Source organism: Nomascus leucogenys, chromosome 18, assembly GCF_006542625.1.
Source record: "Nomascus leucogenys isolate Asia chromosome 18, Asia_NLE_v1, whole genome shotgun sequence".
Classification (NCBI taxonomy): domain Eukaryota; kingdom Metazoa; phylum Chordata; class Mammalia; order Primates; family Hylobatidae; genus Nomascus; species Nomascus leucogenys.
The window spans coordinates 61735873-61763328 of record NC_044398.1 but is presented as its reverse complement, the minus strand read 5'-3'; the positions used below and the strand labels follow the sequence as shown (position 1 = coordinate 61763328).

General features: G+C 40.4%; 1 protein-coding gene and 1 pseudogene across 1 annotated transcript in view; one reads left to right on the top strand and one right to left on the bottom strand.

Moving 5' to 3' along the window:
• ANK2 (ankyrin 2) overlaps window positions 1-27456 on the bottom strand; it is a 689728-nt gene that overhangs the window by 569781 nt on the left and 92491 nt on the right. The window lies entirely within an intron of this gene.
• On the top strand, window positions 17085-18747 carry LOC100582387 (annotated as a pseudogene).

Here is a 27456-nt window from a genome sequence, read left to right as displayed (position 1 = left end):
AACTCGGAAGCTCTCTGAATCCTATTGTTAATGGTTTGTTTTTATGGAGGTCCCATTACAGAGCTATGGTTGATTAAATCATTGGCCATTGGAGACTGACTCAATCTTCAGCCCCCCCCTTCTATGGAGGTGTGGTGGATCTGAAAGTTTAAATCCTCTCATCACAAAGTTGGTTTCTCTGGCAAAGAGCTCCCATCCTGAAGCTATCTAGGGCAGGCCCCTGCCCCCACCAAGAGTCACCTCATTAGCATAAACTCAGGTTTGGTTGAAAGGGCCTTACGAATAGCAAATTATGCTAATCTCTCCTCATTATCTAGGAAATTACCAAGGTTTTATGAGCTCTGTGTCAGAAACTAGGGATGAATATTAATGTATGTGCTTGTTTATATATCACAATATCACAGAGTTAATTCTTTTACACTCACTATTTAATTGAACACCTATTATGTTCAAGTCTCTGAAAATGATACCAAAGTGCATGATATTCAATGGGTTTATAATCTTGTTAGGGATATGCTGTTTCCACACAAATATCTGAAATATAGTTGATAAATCAAATACATACAAAGTAATGCAGTTAAAGTAGACAAAGAAAGTGAATTCTCACCAGTGGTGGTGGCTTACACCTGCAATCTCAGCACTTTGGGAGGCCGAGGTGGGCAGATCATTTGAGGTCAGGAGTTCAAGACCAGCCTGGTCAGCCTACATGGTGAAACCCCATCTCTACTAAAAATAGTAGACTTTGAGACTCCATCATAAAAAAAAAAAAGGTGTCTTTTTGTATTTAGTTTCTTGGAATTTTGCTGATCTCTCTAGCTAAAATTAACTGGCAGTTTAAAAATAGCACTGTTCAGGTACCTACGAACACCCCCCATACAGTGATCTTTTGCCACCATTTCTTATATTATGAGCTAAGTGAAGTGCGAAATGTGGCCTCATCGACAAACTGTTCCTTCCAAAATCTATAGAGTTAACAAAGGTTTAATATACAAAAGATTGTCACTACTCCTAAACTCTAGCACAGGCTACCATCATCACTTGTGTCCTGGACTACAGCAACAGCTTCCAGTTGTCCTCCATAGAGCAAGCAGAATGTTCTCTCTCTTACTTAAAACTCTCTCAGCCTGAGCAACATGGCGAAACCCCGTCCCTACAAAAAATTTAAAAATTAGCCTGGAGTGGTGTCACACACCTGTAGTCCCAGCTACTCAGGAGGCTGAGGTGGGAGGATCCCCTGAGCCCAGGGAGGTTGAGGCTACAATGAGCCACAATCATGCCACTGCACTCCAGACTGGGTAACAGAGTAATACCTTGTCTCAAAAAAAAACCAAAAAAACAAAAAACCAAAAAAACAAAAAAACACTCTCCAGTCATTTTCCACCTCATTTAACTCCTCATCATGGCCTCTAACACCCTTTAATAAAACTATATAGATGCTTCTCAAGTAGCTTCCTTCTCCAGTAAATAACATACTGAATATTTCTCTCGTTGGCTGAGTTATTGTCCATTAGGTAATTAACACTTGTTTTCTGAAACTCATTTATTTCCTTAGGAAAGACTATAAGAAAACGAACTATTGAATTAAAGGATGCAATCTTATTTCAAAGTAATAGTGTTTAGGCAAGATATATATCTGCCTGCCCAAAGACTACAGCTCCCAAGCTCCCTTGCAACTCAGTGTGGCCTTCTGAGCAGAATTTCTCCTTTCTTGCCTCAAAGAACATTGCTTGCCCGAAACTTCTTTTGTTTCCTTTATGCAAGCTAGAACACAGATTTGCCTGTGACCTCACTTTAACCACACAGCTTTAACGGGGAATGGCAGAGCAAATGAACAGAAGAAAACTGGGCCACTAAATTACCACAGAAAGCAGAGTTGACCTTCTAACCTGGACGAGTCACTCATACTGCATTCTTGTCAGCATTGAGGCCTATTTCTTTTAAGGGAAATCTAGCTGGGTGCAGTGGCTCATGCCTGTAATCCTAACACTTTGGGAGGCCAAGATGGGTAGACAGCTTGAGCTCAGGAGTTTGAGACCAGCCTAGGCAACATGGCAAGACTCTGTCTCTATGAAAAATAGAAAAATTAGCTGGGCATGGTGGTGCACACCTGTGGTCCCAGCTACTCAGGAGGCTGAGGCAGGAGAATGGGTTGAGCCTGGGAGGTCGAGGCTGCAGTGAGCCAGGATCACGCCACTGCACTCCAGCGTGAGTGAGACCCTGTCTCAAAAAATAAATAAATAAATAAATAAATATAATTTGGTAAAGGAAAAATAGTATAGAAAGTTGAAAATGATTCAATGATTACTATTCATCAGCGTTCTGTCTTTTAAGAATTGCTTGTCCACATTGATTTTTATTTTTACTGAATTTTTAATATGTTTCTTGTCTATTCTGTTGAGCTTCACTGTTTGCCTTTAAATTCTGCTTTTGGGAAACATGTTGAAGTGTTTTATTGTCATCATTTGTAATTTTTCCATTGTTTTTGTTCCATTGAAAGTTTCCATAATGACCAGATTTTTATTTTTTTTTTTTAGGCAGAGTCTCACTCTGTTGCCCAGGCTGGAGTGCAGTGGTACAGTCTTGGCTCACCACAACCTCTACCTCCCGGGTTCAAGCGATTCTCCTGCCTCAGCCTCCCAAGTAGCTGGGACTACAGGCGCACGTCACCATGCCCAGCTAATTTTTTTATTTTTAGTAGAGATATGGTTTCACTATGTTGGCCAGGCTGGTCTCGAACTCCTGACCTTGTGATCCACCCACATCAGGCTCCCAAAGTGCTGAGATTACAGGTGTGAGCCACCGCACCCAGCCAATGACCAGATTTTAAACTCTAAATACCATTCCTCACTAAAAAGAACCAGGGCTCTTTGGGGAAAAGGCTGATTTTAAATACAAGGCAGAGAATGTGTAAGATGAGCTTAGCACATTGTCTTATATCAGAAAGCAAGGAAATTACTGAAGAGAAGTGGGGTCATGTCAAAGGACAGGAATCAACGTGGAGAAGCCCCCAAAGGCCAGCTTCACCAAAGCATCTTTTCTAGTTACTGTGGCTATGTAAAAAGTCATGCCAAACTTAGCTTAAAACACTTATTTTTCTCACAAATCTGTAGTCTGGGAAGGATTCAGAGGGTTAGCTGGTTTCTACTCCACTTAGCATCATTTGAGCACCTCAAAAGCTGGAGAATGAAATCTTCTGAGGGTTCATTTACTCACATGTCTGGTGCCTGAACTGGAACATTGAGGAATGGAATAATTAGGGCTCCTTAATCATCTCTGTGTACCTCTTATGTTGTTTTCCTTATGGTCTTTTAACATGATGGCTTCAGGGTGGTTGGATTTCACTAAAAGCATGTGTCCCAAGAGAGTGCCAGGCAGAAGCAATGGAGATGTGTCAATATCACGGAAGACCATGTGAGACTGAATACATTGGTGTATCCTGCTTTGGTAAATACAATCTATCACAGCATCATAAAGAATACTATAATTGATTGACACACTTGAATATATAAAAGTCCTAATGATACTCAACCCAGAATGAAAAGACATATTTGCCCCTCATTGAGGTAACTATTATACCAATTCCTTACACAAAAATTAGTTGAGAGAGAGTTAAGTATGGATTCTTTCTTTTCCAAATGGAACTCTATTTTGGAGTAACACATAGCTCTTTCTTTTTTTTTTTTTTTTTTTTGAGACGGAGTCTTGCTCTGTTGTCCAGGCTGGAGTGCAGTGGTGTGATCTCGGCTCACTGCAAGCCCCGCCTCCTGGGTTCACGCCATTCTCCTGCCTCAGCTTCCTGAGTAGCTGGGACTACAGGTGCCCGCCACTACGCCTGGCTAATTTTTTGTATTTTTAGTAGAGATGGGGTTTCACCGTGTTAGCCAGGATGGTCTCGATCTCCTGACCGCGTGATCGCCCATCTCGGCCTCCCAAAGTGCTGGGATTACAGGCGTGAGCCACCACGCCCGGCCAGAGTAACACATAGCTCTAATTAATAAGGCGAACTCTATTAGAAGAATCTTAGTTAATGAAAGCAAAAACACTAACAATTGGAAAAATCACCATTTTGCAACTTGTAATGGAGTAACTGGTTCAGACAAGAGTCAGCAATGGGTGCCAACAGCACTGAGTGTAAGGTTGATAAAGGCACTGGATACTAATCTGCTGCTGAGTTCTTAACACACAGAATATTTACTTGTCTCAAGGGGGGAAAATCATAACTTTATAATAGAGAGATCTAGTAATTTTCCCATTTACCATTAATCTAAAGATCGATCTTAGTATCATAAAAAGTAACACAACTAAGTATTGTACAACTCTTGATATGATAGGATGTAATGTTCACAGCATCACCCATGAAATACACTTGACAAAAATGTTTTACCTGACATCAGTAACAACTTTAGATCAAAATTTCCAGTCTCCAGGAAGTACAGCAGAGAGTTACCTAAAATTTAAATGAAACCAGAAGGAAACAATCATATAAATCCAGAAGGTGGAATTCTACCAGAAAATTGATCCAGTCTCGTGTCCGGGCGTGGTGGCTCACGCCTGTAATCCCAGCACTTTGGGAGGCCAAGGCGGGTGGATTACAAGGTCAGGAGATTGAGACCATCCTGGCTAAAACGGTGAAACCCCGTCTCTACTAAAAGTACAAAAAATTAGCCGGGCGTGGTGGCGGGCGCCTGTAGGCCCAGCTACTAGGGAGGCTGAGGCAAGAGAATGGCATGAACCCAGGAGGCGGAGCTTGCAGTAAGCCGAGATCACGCCACTGCACTCCAGCCTGGGCGACAGAGCGAGACTCCATCTCAAAAAAAAAAAAAAAAAAGAAAGAGAAAAGAAAATTGATCCAGTCTCTTCTGCGAGAAATGTAACAAAATAACAACAAAAAAGCAGGAAGGGGCTGTGCATGGTGACTCACACCTGTAATCCCAGCACTTTGGGAGGTCGAGGGGGTGGATCATCTGAGGTCAGGAGTTCGAGACCAGCCTGGCCAACATGGTGAAACCTCGTCTCTACTAAAAATACAAAAATTAGCCGAGCATGGTGGCGGGTGCCTGTAATCCCAGCTACTCAGGAGGTTGAGGCAGGAGAATTGCTTAAACCTGGGAGGCGGAGGTTGCTGTGAGCTGAGATCCCACCATTGCACTCCAGCCTGGGTGACAAAGTGAGACTCCATCTCAAATAAAATGAAATAAAATAAAAAAAAATAAGCGAGAAGGAAACAGAACTTTTCTCAACTAACAGAGAAATATAAGCCATAGCTCACCACATATTAAGAATCATGCAGGTCATTGACTGGATCCTGATTTCAGCAACTTGGCTGGAAAACACACTGGGGCCAACAGAGGAAATCTGGATGTATACTGGGTATCAGAAGATAGCAGAGAATTATTTAATTTTGTAGCTGTGATCATGATAAAAGTATTGTGCTTAGCTAAGAAAAATATCTTTATTTGGCCAGGCACAGTGGTTCACACCTATAATCCTAGCACTTTGGGAGGCCAAGGCAGGTGGATCACCTGAGGTCAGGAGTTCGAGATCAGCCTGGCCAACATGGTGAAACCCCATTTCTACTAAAAAAAAAAAAAAATATATATATATATATATATACAAAAAATTAAAATATCTTTACTTTAGAGATACTAAAGAACATAATGGTAAAGCAACATTATAATTTACCTCCAAATGCTTTAAAAAATAAAGCAAATATGACAACATGTTAGCAATTGGCAAACCCAGATAAGAAATATACAGGTATTTGTTATACTACCTCTCTATTTATTTTAATATTTGAAATGTTTTACAGTAAAATGTAATAAAACAGAACATTTCTCCCCAAATGCAGGGATTTTCTAATACTCGATTCTAATTTTTCTAATTTTTGTGTTTTTGGTTTATTTTTTGAAATGAGCTCTCACTCTCACCCAGGCTGGAGTGCAAGTTGCGTGATTATGGCTTACTGCAGCCTTGACCTTCCCAGGCTCAGGAGATCCTCCCACCTCAGTTGTTGTATTTTTAGTAGAGATGGGGTTTCACCATATTGCCCAGACTGGTCTCGAACTCCTGGGCTCATGCTATCTGTCTGCCTCAGCCTCCTAAAGTGCTAGGATTACAGGCGTGAGCCACCGCGCCTGGCCTGGTTTTATTTATTTTTATTTATTTATTTATTTATTTTTTGAGACGGAGTCTTGCGCTGTCGCCCAGGCTGGAGTGCAGTGGCGCGATCTCGGCTCACTGCAACCTCTGCCTGCCAGGTTCACACCATTCTCCTCCGCAGCCTCCGGAGTAGCTGGGACTACAGGCACCTGCCACCATGCCCAGCTAATTTTTTGTATATTTAGTAGAGACGGGGTTTCACCGTGTTAGCCAGAATGGTCTCGATCTCCTGACCTCGTGATCCATCCGTCTCGGCCTCCCAAAGTGCTGGGATTACAGGCGTGAGCCACCGCACCCGGCCCTTATTTATTTATTTCTAACCATTTAACATTTAATTTGAACTACCAGGAAGTTTTTTTGAAGTGTTTTGTCTTTCCCCAGTTGCCAAATGAATTGTCCTAGAAAATTTATTAAATAGTTTCTCTGGGCCGGGCGCAGTGGCTCACGCCTGTAATCCTAGCACTTTGGGAGGCTGAGGTGGGTGGATCACCTGAGTTCAAGAGTTCAAGACCAGCCTGGCAAACGTGGTGAAACGCCGTCTCTACTAAAAATAAAAAAATTAGCCAGGTGTGGTGGCACACGCCTGTAATCCCAGCTACTCGGGAGGCTGATGCAGGAGAATCACTTGAATCTGGGGGGGGGCAGAGGTTGCAGTGAGCTGAGATCGCACCACTTTATTCCAGTCTGGGCAACAGAGAAAGAATTTGTCTCAATAAATAAATAAATAAATAAATAGTCTGTATGTCCCCAGTTGTTATACCTCTTTTGTTTTCTATTAAGTTATTGATATATCAGAGTCTATCTCTGAAATAACTATTCCATTGATTTGTCTGTACCAGTGTCATTTTCATTTAATCATTATAGCCTAGTGATGAACCAACCTTCTCTTTCCAATTTTCAAAGTCATCATTGTCTATTTATTTTTCTAGGTGATTTTTGGAATTTGCCCCCAGCCCCACAAAAATATCACAGGTGTTTCTGTCTTCTTGTTTTCTATTGAGTTTTCATTAAAATTGAATTGGGAAGAATTATCGTCCCTACAATACTGACAACTAATACTTAATCCCACTTAAATTTTAAGAGCTGAAGTTTGTATTTCTTCTTTGTATTGTATCATAATTTGCTTTCTTTAAATTCTCCAGCCACACTGGTTTTAGTTCTGCTCTCTGGAGTGACATAATATTTGATTACTCCTTCTTTCACATAATGGGAGAGAGTAATTATGCTCCCACTTTATTCAGCCATTTCCTATTTGACATGATTTTTGCTGTCTTCATCATCCTGCTCACCCACTTCCGGATATGCTCCACTTTGTCAATATTTCCTCTTGAAATAGGGAACCCAGATCTAAGGACTCAGGCTCCAAATGTGTGTGGTCTGAGAATCACAAAGAAGTGGGATGACTATTTCCCTTACTCTGGACACTCAGCTGTTATTAATGCAGTGTAGATTTGTATCCCCATGTCTTGGCAGTACTCTTCACTATTGGCTCACATTGCGCTTGCAGTCAAGTAAAATCACTAGAACTTTCTCACTGACTGTTCTTAAAATAGACCTTCATTTTCTTGAACATAAGCATATGAATGCTGAATTATTTATATATATATGGTTATATAAATCCTAATGAGATTTCATCTTTTCAATATTGGTTTATCATTTCAGCCCAATTATAAATCCCAATTCTATTTTTCAAAGCATTAAAACTTAGTCATCTGCAAATTTAGTAAACATGTCTTTTTTTGGTCTCACCCACAGTCTGACAAAGAGCAAAGGGCCAAGTCCTATAACAAAGCAACCAAATGCTGTTTCTGGGGAATTGCCCAAGGCCAGGTTGAAATAGTGGATTTTCAGCATTTCTTTATTAACTAGGAGACCTATCAAAGAAAAGACCAAGGTTTCTTTGATCTCGTTTGCTCTTTGTAAACCCAAACTTATTCCTACTGATTATTTCTCCCTAATCTGAGTACTCACAAACCACCTATTTTAAAATTCAGTCTAAATGTTGCTGAGGACTAATATGAAACCTAAGTATACATCAAAATCCAAATTTTACCCCCTTTCTAAAAACATGGATAAAATTCACCATCATCCAGAACCTTTGCCATTCTCCAGCTCTCCTCAAAGAATAATAACTGTTCTGCCCATTTTCAGTGTTCTGCCATATTCTTCCTTACCATCTAAAACTGTGAACTCATTATGAGACTTAAATGCACTTCTGTGAAGGTATCTGCATACATGTTTGTCTCCTCAAGCAGATTTTTAGTTCCTTAAAAACAATATGAAGTCATATTCAGTTCAATTCAACTGACACTTAATGAGTTTCAGATATTTTAATAGCAACCGTGATAGGAGACAGGAAGGCCCCTACGAAAGAATGACAGGAACAGAGTTGCAGCACAGCACAGTGTGCCTACAGACTAGAAACAGCTCTACCCTGCTTAATGGAGATGTATGGAGCAGCAGGACATGAGGATGCAGAGGTAGTTAAAAGAGAGCTCCATCAGAGAGGGCCTTGGAAGCCATGCTAATAAACACCAGCTTTATCCGATAGAAGAGAGTTGGAAACGGGCCACCCAAGACCCAGATTATTCCCCCGAAGACTCATTTTGTTTTCCCAGCACACTCTTAAACAAAGAAAAGAGGATTCCTCAAAAGATTAAAAATGGAACTGCCATAAGACCCAGCAACCTCACTGCTAAGTATACATCCAGAAGAAAGGAAATCAGTATATATATTTTTTCATTTTTTTCTTTTTTGAAACAAGGTCTCACTCTGTCACCTAGGCTGGAGTACAGTGGCGTCATCACAGCTCACTGCAGCCTCAGCCTCCCTGGGCCCAAGTAATCCTCCCATCTCAGCATCCCCAAGTAGCTGGGACTACAGGCATGCACCACCATGCCTAGCTATTTTTTTTATTTTTTTGTAGAGACCAGGTCTTGCCATGTTTCCCAGGCTGGTCTCAAACTCCTGGGATCAAGCAATCCTCCTGCCTCAGCCTCCCAAAGCGCTGGGATTACAGGCATGGGCACCACACCTGGCCTGAAATCAGTATATTGAAGAGATATCTGCACTCCCATGTTTATTACAGCACTGTTCACAATAGCCAAGATTTGGAATCAACCTAAGTATTCATCAGTGGATGAATGGATAAAGAAAATGTAGTATATATACACACAGTGGAGTGGTATTCCAGCCTAAGAAGAATGAAATGCTGTCATTTGCAACAACATGGATGGAACTGGAGAACATTATGTTAAGTGAAATGAACCAGGCACAGAAAGACAAATTTCACATGTTCTCATTCATATGTGGGAGGTAAAAATTAAAACAATTAAATGGAGAGTAGAGTGATCATTACCAGAGGCTAGGAAGGGTAGTGTGAGGGGGGGAAATGTGGCAATGGTTAATGGGTGCAAAAATATATTTAGAGAGAATAAATAAGATCTAGTTTTGATAACATAATAGGGTTACTATAATCAACAATAATTTATGGTATATTTTTAAATAACTAAAAGAGAGGAATGTTGGAATGTTTCTAACACAAAGAAATGATGAATGCTTGTGGTAATGAATACCCTGGTTACTCTGATGTGATTATTACACATTGTATGCCTGTATCAAAATATCACATCTACTCCATAAATATAGACAACTATTTTGTACCCATAATAATTAAAAGCTTAAAAATTTAAAAATGAAGATACAAAAATCTGCATGTGGCCAGACACAGTGGCTCACGCCTGTAATACCAGCACTTTGGGAGGCCAAGGCAGGTGGATCACGAGGTCAGGAGTTCGAGATCAGCCTGACCAACATGGTGAAACCCCATCTCTACTAAAAATACAAAAATTAGCCAGGCATGGTGGCACGTGCCTGTAATCCCAGCTACTCAGGAGGCTGAGGCAGGAGAATCGCTTGAACCTGGGAGGCAGAGGTTGCAGTGAGCTGAGATTGCAGCATTGCACTCCAGCCTGGGCAACAGAGTGAGACTCTGTCTCAAAAAAAAAAAAAAAAATCTGCATGCCTATTTACTTTATCACAGTCCCTACACCCTTGTTTTACACCACCCCAGGAACATTGGCTCTTGAAGAAATGAACCCTTGTCTAGCTTATTTACGACAGTGCCTAGATCAGTGCCTGGTGCATAGCGAGCACCAAAAATGATATGTTGACTGACTTGTTGGCCTGGCCCATTTTGGTTCACGTTACCTGGTACAAAGGTAGGCAACCAATAACAACTGCCGCAAATGCCTTCTGGTTTCCTCTCATTTCATAAAAACATATGAAGCTTAGTTGTAAAATTTCATTTTTTAAAAAAATTTCCCATTTCTCTGGAACCTGCTTGTCTTTCAACATCCTCATGATGCAATTATATGTGTCTTTCATTCGACTTTTTGAGGCCTAATTTTCCTACAAACAGTGGTCTGACTCAGCCCAGCCCTCCTTTCCATGGCTACTTCGCATTCAGGGATGATCTGGTCACACCCTTCCTCAGTGCTAGTCACTTCTACATCTCCAACCTATTCTTCCTGGGTGTTCAGAATAAAGTTCTGATTAACCGTTCTGATTGGTTCTTCACCATTCTGTGAGGCACGATTTTTGTGTCCAGGTTGCAATTTTTTTTTTTTTTTTTTGAGAAGGGGTCACAATTCATCAGCCAGGCTAGAGGGCAGTGGCACAATCATGGCTCACGACAGCCTTGAATTCCTGGGCTCAAGCAATTCTCCCGCCTCGGCCTCCAGAGTATCTAGTATTACAGGTGCGTGTGCCACCATGCCTGGCTAGTTTTTTGTTTGTTGTTTTTGTAGAGACAGGGTCTTGCTGTGTTGCCCAGATGAGTCTTGAACTCCTGGCTTCAAGCAATCTCCTGCCTCACATATTCCAATTTATATTTGCATTTATATTTGGAAAATATCATCCATGTCCTCTATATGGGTCTTGAATTCTTGGCTTCAAGCAATCCTCCCACCTCACATGTTACAATTTATATTTAGAAAATATCATCCATGTCCTCGATATCTTCTGGCATTCTATAACAAGCTCCCTCAATGAGTTACATTGTGTTTTGTTCTCATGTTATCTATATGCAAATGCTCATCACTCTCGATTTCCTCAATTTTTGTTGAAGGAGGTAGCATCTTGAAATGCAGTGCTAATGCCACCATAGCCCTGTCCCTTCATACACTCATACATATGCTCATAGAAAATCAAACAACTATACCATCAGAGCTGCTTCTCTTGAATAAAGTATTGTTTTAAAAACTGTGAGATTGGCTGGGCACGGTGGCTCATGCCTGTAATCCCAGCACTTTGGGAGGCCGAGGTGGGCGGATCACAAGGTCAGGAGATCGAGACCATCCTAGCTAACACGGTGAAACCCCGTCTCTACTAAAAATACAAAACAATTAGCTGGGCGTAGTGGCAGGTGCCTGTAGTCCCAGCTACTCGGGAGGCTGAGGCAGAAGAATGGCGTGAACCCAGGAGGTGGAGGTTGCAGTGAGCCGAGATCGCGCCACTGCACTCCAGCCCGGGTGACAGAGCGAGACTCCATCTCAAAAAAAAAACAAAAAAAAAAAAACTGTGAGATTGGTCATATGTCAATGATTATAAAAGCTGCAATGTATATAAGGGGCTTCATTATACTATTCTCTCTATTATACTATTTGGTTATAAGGGGATTCAATATACTATTCTCTGTCTATTATACTATTTGGAAATTTCAATATTAAAAATACTTTTTAACTCTTTGCAAAATTGTCATTTTATTTATTTATTCAACAAACATCCACTGATCAAACATGCTAAACAATACAGAGATTAAGACATAGTCTCTATATATGGTTACCAAATAAAAGACAAGAGGCCTGCCTTGTTGAATTTGAATTTAGATAAACAATAATATATTGTTTAGTATAAGTATGTTCCATGCAATATTCGAGATATCTATTCTCTCACAATTCTGCAAGTAGAAATTCTGAAATCAGTTTCACAGGGTTGAGATCAAGATGTCGACAGGACTGTGCTCCCTCCAGAAGCTCTAGAGGGAGAATCTGCTCCTTGCCTCTTCCAGCTTCTGGTGGCAGCCAACATTCTTTGACTTGTGGCCACACCCATTACTCCAGCCTTCAAGGCTTCCATTTTTCAAATCACGATCTACTCCTCCTTTCCCTAGCCTTCTCTTCTGTGCTTGTGTCAATCTGCCCTTCTGCCTGCCTCCTATAAAGGCATTTGCCTATCGCTTATAAAGTAGGCTTTTAGGGCCCATCTGGATAATCCAGTATAATCTTGCCATATCAAGATCCTTAATCACATTTGCGAAGACCCTTTTCCAAGTCAGGTAACATTTAAAGGTTCCTGGAATTAGGACCTGATACCTTTGAAGACCATTATTCAGGCTACTATAGATGCTATATAGATAACTACTACTATATATCTACTACTATGATAGATATTCTCCAGGGAATACTGGAGAAACTTAAAAGGAGATCAAGGAAGAGGCAGATGTCAAGACAGGCTTCCTAAATCAGTGGTGTCAGAGAATATAAATCACTAAAAAAGCAGTTAAAATAACAGCCAGTAATCAGACCAATCAGAACAGACACAGGCTATAAATAACCACTGCAGCCTACCGGTGAGTACCAGTTGAGCATCAGTCTTGATAAGAGACGTAATGTTGGATGATTGCTACAGAAGAATAAATAAGAAGTAGCAACTGGATGACAAAAATCATTTGCACACAATTCCTAACGTATCACCTCGGGAGGAATCATGGGCAGGAAGATTGCCCCATATAGTTTGAGGCGTATTGTTTTTGTTTTTGTTTTTGTTTTAACTCCTACGTTGTCTGTATTGCTCTTCAAAAAAAGTCTACATTGCCTGTCACTTCAAGTATTTTTTTCAACCCAATTTGCTCAAAATTTCTACTCAATTATTTACTTAATAATTTTAATATTTTTCATAAAAGTAAGTTGCTTTGTGCAAAAAAAGCATAGCAATATAAGGTTATATAAAGTAATAATGCCCCTCTCCTCCACCTAATCCCACTTCCCAGAGATAAGCACATCAACAGATACATCAAGGACTTTATCTGTGAACATGTAAATTTGCGTATTTAAAATATAAATACATATATTGAAATGAATGGGAAGGAGCAAGCATTATGCTGCTGGTGGAAAATGATAAAACAGTGCACCCTCAGCCGGTTATGCTCCCAAGAAGCAGCAAGCTGCATGCTCCTTCCTTTTGTACTTTTTGGATCCAATTCCACAGGAAATATCTCTAATTCATTAATTCTTAATTGCACAGAGGCATCCTAAAGGAGGATTGGCAAAAAGAGCAGCAATTCAAATATGAACAACAGTGTCCTCCAATCTCCCTCTAAACTTCCCAGCCTGAAAGTCTCCTCGGTCGTTGCACAAATACCTCAAATCTAAACCACCTAAAATTGAACTTGTCATCTTCCTCAAGAAACCTGCCACTCCTCCTGTTTCTCCATCTCACCTAGTGGCCCAAACCGGAAACCAGGAAGTGACCCTTTTCCCCCACATCCTATAACAACAAAAGTCACCAGATCCTGCAAAATATCACACAAATTTATAAATTTTTCTCATTATTGAATTATTGCAAAAAAAAAAAAAATCATGAATGGTCTCCCAGACCTTCACCTCACCCTCCCCTTAATCATACTCTGTAACGCAGCTAGAGTTATCTTTCCAGAACATAAATTTCATTATGATACACCTTTCTTCAAGCGCATTAATGGATCTTCATTGCTCTCTGAATAGAATCCTGAAGAGGGTTTATAACATCCTAGTTGAGAGCGTGCCTGCTATCTCTCTGCTTCATCTCTTACCCTCACAATCTGATCTCAAACCACACTCATCTTTTTTTATTTTCCTTAGTTTGCATGCTTACCCATGCTAGAACTTTCTATGTACTCTTTTTTCCAAGAAAGACTTTTCTTTCTCTTTACTTAGCTGACTCCCATTCAATTCACAGGTTTAACTTAGTTATCAGCTCCTCCAGGAAGCCTTGCCCTAATCCCCTTAGCCTAAGTTAGGAGTCTCTTTTTGTGTAACCACAGCATCCTGTGCCTTCTCCGTCATTTATTAACACTTAGCAATTATAATTGCCTGTTCATTTGTCTCCCACCACCACTAGACCACAGGATCAGTTCACCTTTGTATTATCAGGACAAAGCACAGTAATAAGGACATGGTAGGATCTCAATAAATAGTTCTTAAGTAAGTACAAAGAGTAATGCAGATCCTCAGGAGCAAGGCACTATGTATACATTTACCTCCAGGAAAGCAGTTCAGTGCATGTCTTCACTATAATGAACAAAATGACAGCATGACTTTTACAGCATTTTGTTGACTACTGAGGAACAATTTGCATTTAAGACACATAAATCCCACACACAAAAAAAATAAGCCCATTCTCCCCACCTCTACAGGAAGGAAATCAGACTATGATTCAGTTGCCAATATATGCCCTCCTCATTTTGAATTCACACAGAAGGCAGAAGCAGTAATGTCACTGTAGAGTTAACTGACTACCTTGGTGTCCTACATAATTCTGTCATTACCATAGTGCAATGAATAGTTCTCAGCTTTGCAGGTTCAGAAGCTCAATTTTATTACTTCATTTAAAAATGAAAAGCCGGCCAGGTGCGGTGGCTCCTGTCTGTGATCCCAGCACTTTGGGAGGCCGGGGTGGGTGGATTACCTGAGGTCAGGAGTTTGAGACCAGCCTGGCCAACATGGTGAAACCCGTCTCTACTAAAAATACAAAAAACTAGCTGGCTGCGTTGGCCAGCGCCTGTAATCCCAGCTACTCTGGAGGCTGAGACAGGAGAATCACTTGAATCTGGGATGCGGAGGTTGCAGTGAGCCAAGATTATGCCTGCACTCCAGCCTGAGGAACAAGAGTGAAACTCCATCTCAAAAAAGAAAAGAAAAGAAAAGCCAGTGAGGCTGACTTTCTCAAAAGGGGTTCTTCATCTGAACACAGAGCACAAAAAATTGAGTGACTATTTCTCAATTCTCCCAACGATGGCAAACAACTGGTACCATTCTAGATGCAGAGAGAAGTTAATTCATTACATGCAATGACTACCTTACAGCTATTAGGACTTATTTCACTCCCAGAACTCCAGAGGGCCTGAATTATATGAAGTAAATTCCTGTGAGATATAAATATATCATACACACACACACATGCTAGATTTGTACTATATCTCACTATACTAGTATATATACTATGTACATACACTAATTTGTAAAACAAAATGCATATTGGCAAAACTAGAATACGGTAGCATTGCTAATCATAATGTGTATTGAAAAAATGTAGTCTGAAGAGTGGAAGGGTTAGGTGTTTTTAAAGGATACTTTAATTGGTCTATCATATCCTGCTGACTCAGCCTTCCTCCCTCGAGAGAGGCCAGAATATGAGCTCTTGGAGAGAAGGAACCACATTTGTCTTGACTCCACATTTTGCTGAAATTTGAACTCCTAATAATTAACATCGTGCATGGCATATACTCCATTTCATTGACCCAATGAATGGATGGATGAATAAGCTGTGTTATATTGCTTCCTAGATTATTTTCTATAGGTAGTTAATTTTACATGTGGTGTGTGGATTCTTGTTCATTCTTTCAACAAGAACCTTCTGTGTGAGTGAATCCTAGGCGAGGAACTGAGACAGGTTATGTGTTGTACATCAGAATTCATGTTATTAAGGATTAATCTACTGCTTTACACATTTTAGTCATTATTTACAAAAAAAAAAAAAAAAAGGTGGGCCGGGCGCGGTGGCTCACTCCTGTAATCCCAGCACTTTGGAAGGCTGAGGCGGGCGGATCACCTGAAGGCAAGAGTTACAAGACCAACCTGGCCAACATGGCGAAACCCTGTCTCTACTAAAAATACAAAAGTTAGCCAGAAATGGTGGCCTGAGCCTGTAATCCCAGCTACTAGAGAGGCTGAGGCAGGAGAATCGCTTGAATACAGGAAGCGGAGGTTGCAGTGAGCCAAGATCGTGCCACTGCACTCCAACCGGGGTGACACAGTGAGACTTCATCTCAAAAAAATAAAATAAAATAATAAAAATAAATAAATAAAAATTTTAAAAGAAAGGAAAAAATGTTGGAGAGGATGTAAAGTTGGAACTCTCATAAACTGCTGGTAGAAATATAAAATGGTGCCACTACCCTAGAAAACAGTATGGAGGTTCCTCAAAAATTAAAAACGGAATTACGGTATGATCCAGCCATTCCATTTACGGGCACATACCAGAAAGAATCGGAAGCAGGCACTCGAACAGGTGTCTGTGTACCCATGTTCATGCAGCATTATTCACAATAGCCATTTGCCCATTGAAGCAACACAAGTGTCCTTCAATGGGCAAATAGATAAAACAAAATATGGTATATACATACAATGGTACATTATTCAGCTTTACAATGGAAGGAAATTCTAACACCTGCTACATCGTGGGTGAATCTTGAAGACGTTACACTAAGCAAAATAAGCCAGTCACAAAAGGACAAATAGTGTGACTCCATTTATATGAGGTACCTAAAGTAGTCAAACTCAAACAGACAGAAAGCAAATGGTGGTTGCCAGGGACTGGGGGATAGGGAATTATTTTTTAATGGGTATAGAATTTCAGTTTTGCAAGATGAAAAAAGATCTGGAGACAGATAACGGTAATGGTTGCACAACACTGTGAATGTACTTAATGCCACTGAACTGTACACTTTAAAATGGTTAAAATGAGCTCCACACCAGGGGCTCTAGGCACCATCAGACCTACCATGGACAAGCCAAGACAATGGTACCAACCTGAGTAAGTTAGATGGCCAGTCCTGGCACTACCACACCCTTGTGGTACACCAGTGGGGCTAAAGATACCATGCTATGCATGAGGATGTTACTGAGTGGACTCTACTTTTACACAAAGTTATCAAGCAGATGAGCCACAACTAATATAGGTACAATTGATCATGTTGCTCATAGAAAATCCATAATTGTGGCTGGGCGTGGTGGCTCATGCCTGTAATCCCAGCACTTTGGGAGGCCGAGGCGGGAGGATCACCTGAGGTTGGGAGTTCAAGACCAGCCTGACCAACATGGAGAAACCCCATCTCTACTAAAAGTACACAATTAGCCGGGATGGTGGTGCATGCCTGTAATCCCAGCTACTCAGGAGGCTGAGGCAGGAGAATCGCTTGAACCCGGGAGGCGGAGGTTGCGGTGAGCTGACATCATGCCATTGCACTCCATCCTGGGCAACAAGAGAGAAACTCCATCTCAAAAAAAAAAGAAAATCCATAATTGTAAAAACTATTTCTGTCATGCACACTGTCAGGTTCAAAAATGAACTGTAAAGAAATATTACTATCAAGTTTGGACACACTAAATGCCAAGATTTATAAACTTGATGACTCAAGTTTCCTCAGCCAGGATGTTACAGATTCTGTGGAAGTAGTACACGTTGATGAGTTTCCTATAGACATTCCAGGGACCAAAGGGAACTTTGAACTAGTCAGACATGTTTCCTTGGTTGACTGTCCTGCCATGATATTTTGATGGCTACTTTGTTGAACTGTACAGCAGTGATGGATGTGACCCTTCTGTTGATAGCCAGCAATGAATCTTGTCCTCAACCTCAGACTTCTCTGAACACCTGGCTGCCATAGATATTATGAAGCTGAAACATACTTTCATTCTGTAAAATAAAATTAATTTGGTAAAAGAAAGTCAGGCTAAAGAACAGTATGAACAGATCCTTTAATTGTATTAATATAAAGTAGAGTAGCAGAAGAGCCTCCTATTATTTTCATTTCTGCTAAGCTGAAATACAATCCTGAAGTTGTCCGTGAGTATATAGTAAAGAAAATTTCAGTACCTCCAAGAGACTTTACTTCAGAACCCCAACTTATTGTTATTAGGTCCTTTGATGTTAACAAACCTGGCTGTGATATTGATGATATTACCAGGGAGTACAACTGGTGGCAGTATTTAAAAAGGTGTATTAAAGGTGGTCCAGGAGACAGGAGTCAGACTTGGTATTGTTCCCAAAAATATTGAAGGAAAACTCACTGTAAAACAATCATTTCCACACTTGTATCACTTTTTGCAGAACACAATGATCCTCAGTACACTGCTCCAGAGGAGTCTTATTGGAGTTGGAGCAAAAATTTACCCAAAGTTCATAGAATGGCAGGGCAGGTGCTTGGTGCAGTTGGAGCTGTACCTAAGATCGTCACAGGACCAGAAATGTCCTATTTACTGCTTAGACAGCTTCTAGGTGTATGTATAGAAGAAGGCAAAAAAGCAGGAAAAGTACAAAAGCTGTCCATGAATGAAGTTCTCATAGTAAACATAGGATCTCTGTCTACAGGAAGAAGAGAGTGCAGTAAAAGATGATTTGGGTAAAATATTTCTCACTAATCCTGTGTGCACAAAAGTAGGAGAAAAAATTGCCCTTAGCAGAAGAGTTGAGAAACATTAGCATTTAATTCGTTGGGATCAGATAGGAAGAGGAGTGGCCATGAAGCCAACAGTAGATGACAAGTGAAGAATTACAGTTAAATAACACAGTTAGGCAAAGTCAGAATTTCTCTTAGTAAACTGGGGGTGTATTTTCAAAGCCAAATGAGGGAATACATTTCACAGCTCATTACCTTTGTAGAAACTGTCAGGTGATCCTCGCTTTTTGTGATGAAAATTTAACTTCTTCTACTTAAAGAGTTGCATATATAATAATGTCAAAAATGGTATGTTGATCAATTTAATATACATTTTAGCAGACATTGATCATTGTTAAACACTTTCAGATTTGTACTTCAATGCAGCTTTGAAATGAAACTGCTTGTTACAACAGGCCTTTGTTGTATCACACATACCATGGGACCTATTTGAAATAAAGTTTTTATTTTAAAAAAGAAAAGAAAAGAAAAAAAAAGAAGGTGGCCAGACGTGGTGGCTCATGTCTGTAGTCCTAGAACTTTGGGAGGCCAAAGTGAGAGGATCGCTTGAGGCCAGAAGTTCGAGACCAGCCTGAAAAACATGGTGAGAACCCATCTCTATTTAAGTTAAAACAAATTTAATAGTTAAAAAGGTAAGTTTTACGATATGTATGTGTGTGTGTGTGTGTGTATATATGTGTATATATATATATATTTTTTGAGACGGAGTTTCGCTCTTGTTGCCCAAGCTGGAGTGCAATGACACAATCTCAGTTCACCACAACCTCCACCTCCTGGCTTCAAGCAATTCTCCTGCCTCAGCCTCCCGAGTAGCTGGGATTACAGGCATGCACCACCACACCTGGCTAATTCTGTATTTTTAGTAGAGACGGAGTTTCTCCATGTTGGTCAGGCTGATCTTGAACTCCCAACCTCAGGTGATTTGCCCACCTCAGCCTCCCAAAGTGCTAGGGTTACAGGTGTGAGCCACCACACCCAGCCACGATATGTATATTTCATCACAATTTTTTTTTAAATTCATCTCAGCTAGGTGCTGTGGCTCATGCTTGCAATTCCAGAACTTTGGGAGGCTGAGGCAGGTGGACCACTTGAGTCCAGGAGTTGGAGACCAGCCTGGCCAACATGGTGAAACTCCATCTCTACAAAAAATACAAAAATTAGCTGGGCATGGTGGTGTACACCTATAGTCCCCAGCTACTCCCAGAGTCTGAGGTGGAAAGATCGCCTGAGCTGGGGAGGTTGAGGATGCAGTGAGCCATGATCACACCACTGCACTCCAGCCTGGGCAACAGAGTGAGAACCTGTCTCAAAAAAAAAAAAAAAAAAGTCTGGGCACGGTGGCTCATGCCTGTAATCCCAGCACTTTGGGAGGCTGAGGCAGGTGGATCACGAGGTCAGGAGCTCGAGACCAGCCTGGCCAACATTGTGAAACCCCATTTCTACTAAAAAAAACAAAAATTAGCCAGGCATGGTGGCGGGCGCCTGTAATCCCAGCTACTCAGGAGGCTGAGGCAGGAGAATCACTTGAACCCGGGAGGCAGAGGTTGCAGTAGGCCGAGATCGCACCACTGTACTCCAGCCTGAGTGACAGAGCGAGACTCCGTCTCCGGAAAAAAAAAAAAAAAAAATTATCTAGTTCTCCTTTCTAATCCTGTACCTGGATCTTGACATTTATCTAACTTTAAGGTCTGTAGGTCTTGTTCATCTTTCATTGAGAGAAATATTTATACACTTTACCTGAGCACTGAGACTCTGTGAGCAACTGGGGCCACTCTTGGGTTACCTTTCCCTGGAATGAAGGGCTAGTTATCATCATGTCAAGTCTCTGAGTAATATATCCAAACATGAATCTCCAAGGAATCTAGTTTAATTGGATTTACACTGCAGTTAGAGTGGGTGTTAGGGATGGGGCACAGTGGAGAGTGGTAATCTCAATCCCTCTTCTACATTTATTGGAAAATAACATCTACAGATAAGATGGCTTCTGGGATTGCCCAGTGCTCTCTGTCCCTACTTCTATTATTGCAAAGTTTAGTCTCCAAGGGAATCCAAAAGAAGTCAAATTAGATTTGTAGAGGAGAGAGGGAAAATTAAAAATTATGCAGCATGTACCAGATACTGCTGTTGTTGCTTGACATTCATTACCTCATTTGATTTTCATAACAAACATGTTATCATCTTTGGACTAGGAGACAAATCTAGTTATTCTCTGACTCTGTAGCCCAGGCTCATTCTATTCTATTATGCTCACAGTTGCCTAGAGTCCATTTCTGTCACTGCCTCCTCCTGGAAAAAGCTGTGTTACCCTAAAATCAAAAATCTATAGCCAAACTTTTATGTTGGCAGGCAAATGAGACTGCTGGCAGCAAGTTTATTCTTTGATGAAAGCACTTAATACTGATTCTCTGTTAAAATAGTTTGGGGAGGAGGGAGAGAAGGGGGAATGGCAGAAGAAAGTGCTTCTTTATCTCTGCATTCAGTACCTCCCTTGGCTCAAAAAAGAAAACAGAGTGACCAACTCATATAGATGAAAGAAATTAAACTTGATGCCTGAAAATCACTAAGCATAAATTTAGGTTTACATATTGTACTTTGCTACAAACAAACTAGACCTTGTTGACTTAATCATACCTAAATTGCTTTTCCAGGTTTGTCATGGGATTATTTTACTTTATTAGCTAGGAATAGACACAGCAATAAACAAATAAGATAACTACATACTCTGCTTCTATTAATCACTTAATCAACTATCTCCCAACAAATGATCTGATTCTTCTTCCAAACAGGAAGACTTGTCTATCAAAATACTACTTTAAGGACATCAAATCCTTACAAACAAAATCTTAATACACATCAACAAATTTTATAAGACATCCAAATTAGAAATCTGTGCAAATAAACTATTAACTGCATGAAAACTTTCCAAAGGATTTTCATAATCTTTTATAGCTTATCTTAAATTGAAATTCACATTTTGTCACAAAAGCACTTCAGAGTTCTGTGTTTGCATTGTAAAATGTCTTCCGACACACTGGATGGGGGTAAATTCAACAATTAGTTACTCTATAAACCAAATAAAATGTGATTATGGGGTGCTGAGGAGCTGCTTGTTACTCAATGGAGAAAATTATCGGCTGGGCGCAGTGGCTCACGCCTGTAATCCCAGCACTTTGGGAGGCCGAGGCAGGTAGATCACTTGAGTTCAGGAGTTCCAGATCCTGGACAACATGGTGAAACCCCATCTCTACCAATAAAAATAGCCAGGCGTGGTGGCACGTGCCTGTGGTCCCAGCTACTCGGGAGGCTGAGGTGCGAGAATCGTTTGAACCTTGGAAGCAAAGGTTGCAGTGAGTCCAGACCGCACCACTACACTCCAGCCTGGGCGACAGAGTAAGACCCTGTCTCAAAAAAAAAAAAAAAAAGAAAGAAAGAAAAGAAAATTATTTTATTTCTATCTGAACTTTAGTTTTCTCATTTATGAAAGATAGTATATAACAAAATCATCTCTTAGTACATTTCAGTCTTTAAGTTTCTATCATTTGGTTATTCAGTAATATGATAAACCAAAATATAAAATAATTCCTAGGCCGGGCGCGGTGGCTCACGCTTGTAATCCCAGCACTTTGGGAGACCGAGGCGGGCGGATCACGAGCTCAGCAGATCAAGACCACGGTGAAACCCCATCTCTACTAAAAATACAAACAAAAATTAGCCGGGCGTGGTGGCGGGCGCCTGTAGTCCCAGCTACTCCGAGAGGCTGAGGCAGGAGAATGGCCGGAACTTGGGAGGCGGAGCTTGCAGTGAGCTGAGATCGCGCCACTGCACTCCAGCCTGGGCGACAGAGCGAGACTCCATCTCAGAAAAAAAAAAATAATAATTCCTATTTAATTGTTAGTACGTAATGACATAATAAGACAAAATTATTAACAGGGGTTTGCAGACTAAATAACAATGATAAAATCTACTTTTCTTATTACTTTTCTAAATTATTATTTGATAACGAATATGCCTTAGTATCATTAAATTCTCTGAAAAATATAAATATTATTCTGGCCTTTCATATAACTAATTTCACATTAAAACCTTAATTTCTTAAAGAAGCATGTTTAGATTTGCCTTTTTTTATTCGTACAAATTTATGGGGTACATGTGCAATTCTGTTACATGCATAGGTGCATGGAGCAATCTAATAATGGTCAAGTCAGCACTTTTAAAAACCTTAACTTTACTTATTTACAACTTGTTTTAATTTCTTTGACAAAATGATTTAACAAACAGCATCACAAGATCTCAAAATTTAATTTTAAGTTTTTCTTGCATTTTTAATACCTATAAGTTTTTAGTAGTATAAATTGAAATTCTCCTTGAAGTAAACCACATTCTTCTGGTTTTATTTTAAAATTTCAGATCAAAAGGAATTGTAAGTTTATATTATCCAAAAAAGAAAAAAGAAATGTAGTTTTGAGGTAGCAGATGGGAGGTTTAAAAATAATGCACTCATTTCCAAAAGATGCTATAATGAGCATGTTTCAGCTTTATAATAAAACAATAAAAGAAATAGCATACCATGAAAATAAAATTCACATCTTCCTTTATAATAGGGCAAAATTTTTCTATCCCTCTCCTTTCTTTGGGGTCCATGTTTTTCCATGTTTCTAAAATAGTAGTAACTCAACTAAGCAGGGAAGATGGAAAATTATAGAATGTGTAGCATCTCTATATTTCTTACATATCTTGTATCAGATGAAATTAGTTTCTCATAAACCTTGTATCCGACAAAATATTTTTCTGCTATAGTTAGCATAAAATATTTATTTTTATGAGACCCACAGTAAACACCAAACACCTAAAATGACAACCATCCTTCCCTAGTAACCATTTTACAGTTATCAACAATGCTGATCATTGTAGACTGTGGATCCTTTTTAACACTAAAAGGATTCAAATTCCATGGCAATACTACTTGTACAGTAAGAATGCTTTCAAATCCTTCAGATGTTTAGTTGTCACTAGGTCCAATTCTGATATCCCACCTGATGCAAAATTTACATCAGTGCCTACTAAAAAAGGAACTAAATATAAGGATGTATTGTCGCAGGGCACAGTGGTTCACGCCTGCAATCCCAGCACTTTGGGAGGCTGAGGCGGGCGGATAGCCTGAGGTCGGGAGTTCGAGACCAGCCTGATCAACATGGAGTAACCCTGTCTCTACTAAAAACACAAAATTACCCAGGTGTGGTGGCACATGCCTGCAATCCCAACTACTCGGGAGGCTGAGGCAGGAAAATCGCTTGAACTCAGGAGGCGGAGGTTGCAGTGAGCTGAGATCACACCATTGCACTCCAGCCTGGGCAACAAGAGCAAAACTCCATCTCAAAAAAAAAGAAAGAATGTGTTGAAGAACAAAATGTGGTTTATGTTCTGTAAAAGTAGTTACCAGCATCTACTAACATACAATCTATCTGTAATGTTATTAGGAACTTGTCTTTTAAAGAACCAATATACATATATTCCCTTTATTTCTGTTACTCATAAAGATGTGGGAATTCTATCTAAGTAGATTTTAATATTTTTACTTCTTTTATCTAACAAAGTATAGGCTGCTTTAGAAGTAAGAGGCTAGGCTGGGCGCGGTGGCTCACGCCTGTAATCCCAGTACTTTGGGAGGCCGAGGTGGGCGGATCACAAGGTCATGAGATCGAGACCATCCTGGCTAACACGGTGAAACCCTGTCTCTACTAAAAATACAAAAAAAATTAGCTGGGCGTGGTGGCGGGCGCCTGTAGTCCCAGCTACTCAGGAGGCTGAAGCAGGAGAATGGCGTGAACTCGGGAGGCGGAGCTTGCAGTGAGCCGAGATCGCACCACTGCACTCCAGCCTGGGCAACAGAGCGAGACTGTCTCAAGAAAAAAAAAAAAGAGGAAGAAGAAGTAAGAGGCTTTCTTTACCTCCACATTGATTTTCCAACATTTGTGATCTTGGTTCCTAAGATGCTCCTAGAAAAAGGTGAAACCTTTTTACGAATATGTACCCCTATATATGCTGCTCAAAAATCTACAGCTTTACCTTGCTCCTTCAGACTCAAGAAAACTTTGAGGTCATCTGGGCAATCCTCTCCTACTGTGGGAATCCCCTCTACAATACTCCTGACAGGTGGCTCAGCAGCTTCTGCTTAAAGACTCCAAGCACAGGGTCCTCCCTGCTTCACAAGGTGTCCAATTCCACTCTCATATGTTAGAAAGTTCTTATTTTAAGTAGATATCTACTCCCTGCTGCCTCCACCCAGTAATCCAACTTCTGCCTTCTGAAGCCATATGAAATAAACTTGTCAATAGAATTTTTCTTCAAATAAAGAGATGCAGATATTTTCACAATTCTTCCCACATCCTTTGAGCACTGTCTTTCTTAGACAAGTGCTCAAATTTCTCAAAACCCTCTTTAAAATTGCGAGCTAGAAAGACTGCTCAAATACTCTGTAAGATTGAATGATACAGGGACATTATACTTTACTGAAATAGTCCTCATGTAACATTTCCCAGAAGAAAAGCTACGTTTTATTTCTCCCCACCTTTGAAACCCCTTAAGAAAGGAACAGTTGGGCAGGGTGTGATGGCTCATGCCTGTAATCCCAGCACTTTGGGAGGCTGAGGTGGGTGGATCGCTTAGTCCAGGAGTTCGAGACCAGCCTGCGCAACATGGTAAAACCCTATCTGTACTGAAAATACAAAAATTAGCCGGCATGGTGGCATGCACATGTAATCCCAGCTACTTGGGAAGCTGAGGCCAGAGAAATTGCTTGAACCCAGGAGGCAGAGGTTGCAGTGAGCCACGATCATGCCACTGCACTCCAGCCTGGGCGACAGAGCAAAATTCCATCTCAAAAAAAAAAAAAAAAAAGAAAAGAAAAAAGAAAAGAAAAGTTAATGGGGCCCCTGACTAGAAAGAAAGACCTTCTGTGAGTCCCCTCACTCTGCTAGAAATCTGGTCATCAGGCTCAGAAATCAACAAGGTAGACTTCAAGATTAATTGGTGGGAGCCCTGAAATTTCATGAAGACAAATTAGTACATTATCAAGCACAGATTACTTTTATTGACTAGTGGTCATTTTAATAAACAAAGAATCCATTAATTCCTTCTTGTAAGTAGAAGTTAATTTAATATTTTATCACCTTTCTTATTTCCAAAAATGTCTAAATCAGTCTTCTCTTATTTATTCTCTTTTTTCTACAATGATAAACTATGTAGTCCACTATAGCAAGCTATCTCTACCATATAGAAGAAATGAAATCTAATCCTTTGGTACCTGGGGAGCTCCTCAGTGAATCCTTTGCTATCACCATCTTGGATAACTCTCTAATGCTGCTTCCAAAAAAGCAGTGGTTGCTCCCTTTTACAATCCCGCCAACAAGAGTTCCAATTTCTCCACATTCTCACCAACACTGGTTATTTTCTGGTGTGTATGTTTTTGGTTTTGTTTTTATTTTAATAGTAGCCATCCTAACAGATATAAGGTGATATTTCGTTTTGGTTTAGTTTCACATTTCTCTGATGCAAAGAGAGAGAGGTTTTGCCTTCAAGTCTTCCACCTTTTGTTTCATGTTCTTTCCCATCCCTTATTCTTCCTTCCTCTCTAGCAGCATACCTTCTCCAATTCCAACTACTTGGTCCCTAACACAGAGATCAAGGGCACAGATTTACTAGAATATATAGGAACTTGAGGATATATACTACATATCCCTGAGGGAAATCACTGGCCATCTTTAAATCACTGATTTAAAGCCATCAATGGTCACTATTGTCCTTATTAGCCCATATTTCTTCTCCTCTCCATAATAAACTCAATTCTAAGTTAATAAATATGAGTATGCTTATTTTTGTGCTCCTACAGCCTGTTAAAAAAGTCTTTTTTTCCAAGGCCTTTCTCTACCTCCTTGGTCTCAAATCAAAACTTTGGCCCTGGTAGCCATGTGATCTGCTGATTTAGATGGTGTCCTCTGCGCTCTTCCTCTAAGAAGAATTTCTTTCTTTTTTTTTTTTTTTGAGACGGAGTTTTGCTCTTGTTGCCCAGGCTGGAGTGCAATGGCACGATCTCGGCTCACCACAACCTCCGCCTCCCGGGTTCAAGAGATTCTCCTGCCTCAGCCCCCGGAGAAGCTGGGATTACAGGCACGCACCACTATGCCCGACTAATTTTGTATTTTTAGTAGAGATGAGGTTTCTCCATGTTAGTCAGGCTGGTCTCGAACTCCCAACCTCAGGTGATCCGCCCACCTCGGCCTCCCAAACTGCTGGGATTACAGGCGTGAGCCACTGTGCCCGGCCTTTTCCCTCTAAGAATTTCTAACAAACTAGTCATCAGGTACCACTTTAGCTAAACCTTCATTTTGATCTTCCTATTCAGGATGCCTTTCTCCCAGCTACCTTTATTTCCAGTCTTCTAATGCTTAAGGATTTTCTAGTAAGCTAAGAACCTCAGGCTTCAGCTCATCTAAGACTTGGGGATTTTTCCCTCAAATCCCTTTTTGAGTCCTTTCTGAACTTTCCATTTTACCACAGTATAATAATTGTATAAGGGCACCCTCCATGCACAACAATTTCTTTATGAGAGTATTGTTTTCTTGCAAATAAGTATACATTACTTTTTCCTTAAAAGCAAATGTGATTTTTTTTAAGATGGCGGAAGGCACCAAACCATAATCTATTACATAGAATCCATTCCCTAAACACTTTGAGGGAAATAAAAATACACAAAATATGGTTCCTGCCCTCAGAGAGTTTATGCTGTATTTGAGATGATG